This window comes from Euleptes europaea, chromosome 15 (assembly GCF_029931775.1).
Source record: "Euleptes europaea isolate rEulEur1 chromosome 15, rEulEur1.hap1, whole genome shotgun sequence".
Classification (NCBI taxonomy): Eukaryota; Metazoa; Chordata; class Lepidosauria; order Squamata; family Sphaerodactylidae; genus Euleptes; species Euleptes europaea.
In genome coordinates, this window is record NC_079326.1 from 21,168,287 (window position 1) to 21,171,435 (window position 3,149).

Below are 3,149 nucleotides of genomic sequence, written 5' to 3' on the forward strand. Positions count from 1 at the left end.
ACCATATAGTTGTAGCAACTTTTTCCAATTGGTGAAGCCTTATGTCCCCAGCTGCTAGTATATTGTGGAGCCATCTTTGATTCCTTGGAATTTTCAGTTGCCCAGGAGAGCTGAAATCTCATAACATTTATTATGTGCTAAAATAATCTGAAATGTTCAGCAACGAACTAAACATAATAGGAGAGATAGATGTGAAAATGTCCCGTGGGACTGATCAAAATTGGTACCATGTAGTTGGTGAACAGAAAACAATTTCGACAGTATTATTCCTGCCTTGTTAATTGTCAAATCGTGGGACCATCTATCAAGATGGCTTGCTTGCAAGATAGCCTGATTGGTAGGACATTCTAGGGACCCATGTAAACCTGAGCCTGTTCTTTCATTGAAATCTCCACATAGTAAAACATGGGAGTTTGGGTATTGGAGATCAAGCACCTCCAAGGTATCCAAACGTTTATTCCAGGCATTGTCTGGATCCCATGAGCTAGAAATTTGGGGGGAGAAATATACATTGACACAAAAGAAAGAGCCTACCTGAGCTCCACACATCCTCAACACCTGAATGTAATCTGGTGATTCTCAAGTAGACATCTGAATACAAACTGGTAAATCCACTGGTACCAGTATTGCTAGTCTGCTGCTACCTTGACCCTTGCTGCTAAGTTTGATTGCAGGGACCACATACAAACAGAACCCATGTAAAGATATAGAGTTGGGCTCCGAGATCCAAGTTTCCTGGATGCTTAGGTTATCAGATTTCTGTAGATAAATGGGAAATGCAGAATCGTGATATTGCTCCAGTCCATGGTGTTCCATGAAAGGATTTTTAACCATCGGTTGCCTTCTCGACTATATCCAGGACTATATCCAGGATGAGCTGAAATTTTTATACAAAAGGTCAGACCGACCAAGCTCATGTTCCTCTAAATAGCAATCAAAGAGCTCTACATTGGTAGGCTTAAGAGTTTTTATGGTATGTGAAGGAGCTACAATTGCAGGATTATTGTGTTCAACCCTACTAGACTGAGTTTCATGAGAAATTGAATCTCCGGGTTGGATGTGTAGTGATTGGCATCCTGGTGATTCCTGGCCAAGGTTATTTTCTTTTAATACAGTGGGAAATGGTGAGGTGAAAGGGGGAGAATTTTCAATACCACTCCACTCCAAAAGTGTTGACCACAGCTGTGCCAGCCTGTCAGTAATAGCCAGTTATTCAAAATCAGGAAGGGCTTTGAAGGAGTAAATTAGGTCCTCAAACATAATAGGAAGGAAAATACCTAATGATCATATTTCAGGTTAAACTATTTAAAGTTTAAATACTATCCCATGCCTGCCACCACATTCTTTTGATGGTAACAGATGATTGTATTGCTGACATTAAATGGGGGCTCATGCATTTATTCAACTCAGGGCCCTTGCTGATGTTACTCTCATGAGTAACCTGGTTGTGAGGAACCTGATGCGGCACAGGACATTCTCACACTGTGAAGGTAATGTCACAAGCGATAGATCATATGGGAGCGATCTACAACCCAGCTCCTTTCTAAGCCATCAGTTCCCCCCAGTAAACCAGACAACTCCAAAGATGACTCCTGATATAGTGCAACCCACACCCAACATCTCGTCACAGTTCCCTCACTACTACCGCCCAGGAGCAAGATGAGCTTCGCTAGTATTGCCAGCACCACCTTTGGACCTGACCACTGGTGGCATGGGCCTGGCAGGTGACAAGAAGCACTGGTTGTGCCTAGTGCCTTCTCCCATGCCACTTCTAGCTGGGAGCAAGTGAATTCCAGTAGCACTACCAGCACCACTGGAGCTTGCCTTTGGACCTGGGAAGTGGTGGCACATGTCTGAGAGGCAAAGGCACAAGCCATGCCGGTCACCAGCTTCTATGGTAGTGCTTCCATAGAAGACCATGGACAGCACATTTCCAACTGGTGCTCCACCAGCTGCACTGGCTCCAGATTGATTTCCGGATCAGATTCAAGTTTTTGGCATTAACCTTTAAAGCCCATAACAGTCTGGGACCACTGTATATTTGGAACCGCCTCTCCCATCTTGGTAAGCGCTCCTTCCCTGGAGGTTTTTAAGCAGAAGCTAGATGGCCATCTGTCAGCAATGCTGATTCTATGACCTTAGGCAGTTCATGAGAGGGAGGGCATCTTGGCCATCTTCTGGGCATGGAGTAGGGGTCACTGGGTGTGTGTGGGGGAGGTAGTTGTGAAATGCCTGCATTGTGTAGGGGGTTGGACTAGATGACCCTGGTGGACCCTTCCAACTCTATGATTATATGATTCTATATATCCTCCAGAAAACCCTATCACCGGCAGGAAACAACTTATTAGTGATCCCTTGCCCTAAGAGTGTCTGGCTTTCCTCGACCAGGGTCAAGGCTTTTTTTTCTGGCCCCAGCCTGGTGGAACTCTCTGTCTAATGAGACTTGTGCCCTACAGAACTTGGGGAGGGGCTGTGGCTCAGAGGTAGAGCATCTGCTTGGTATGCAGAAGGTCCCAGGTTCAATCCCTGGCATCTCCAGTTAAAGGGACTAGGCGAGCAGGTGATGGGAAAGACCTCTGCCTGAGGCCCTGGAGAGCCGCTGCCGGTCTGAGTAGACAATACTGACTTTGATGGACCAAGGGTCTGATTCGGTATAAGGCAGCTTCATGTGTGTTCATGAGTGTGACTTGGTCCAGCTCCTCAGGGCCTGCAAGACAGAGATGCTCCACTAGGCCTAGCTTGAGGAGGGCGGGGTTTGGGAGGGGAGGGACTTCAATGCCATAGAGTCCAATTGCCAAAGCGGCCATTTTCTCCAGGAGAACTCTATTGGCTGGAGATCAGTTGTAATAGCAGGAGATCTCCAGTGATTACCTGGCAGTTGGCAACCCTATTCCCCCTCCTTTGAAGTATGACACTAAACTGAACAGTTGGGTCATAGGCGCTATTGCAGTATCTTTCCTTGTAGGGAATTTTGTATGGTGTCATTTATAGACAAATGTATTAACTCAGCATTATTTTAATTGTTTATAAAATTGTTATTATGGATGTATATCGATGATTTTAGCTGCCCTGAGTCCAGTTCGCCGGGGGAGGGTGGGGTATAAAATTTCTATTCTATTCTTTTCGATTCTCAAGTGGGCCATGCCTTC

General features: G+C 45.6%; 1 non-coding gene across 1 annotated transcript; it reads left to right on the top strand.

Annotated features, from left to right (window-relative positions):
• Positions 1 to 2,466: 2,466 nt before the first annotated feature.
• TRNAT-GGU (transfer RNA threonine (anticodon GGU)) lies at positions 2,467 to 2,538 on the top strand. The gene has a single exon. It is a non-coding gene; the product is annotated as a tRNA-Thr (tRNA).
• The last annotated feature ends 611 nt before the right edge of the window (positions 2,539 to 3,149 follow it).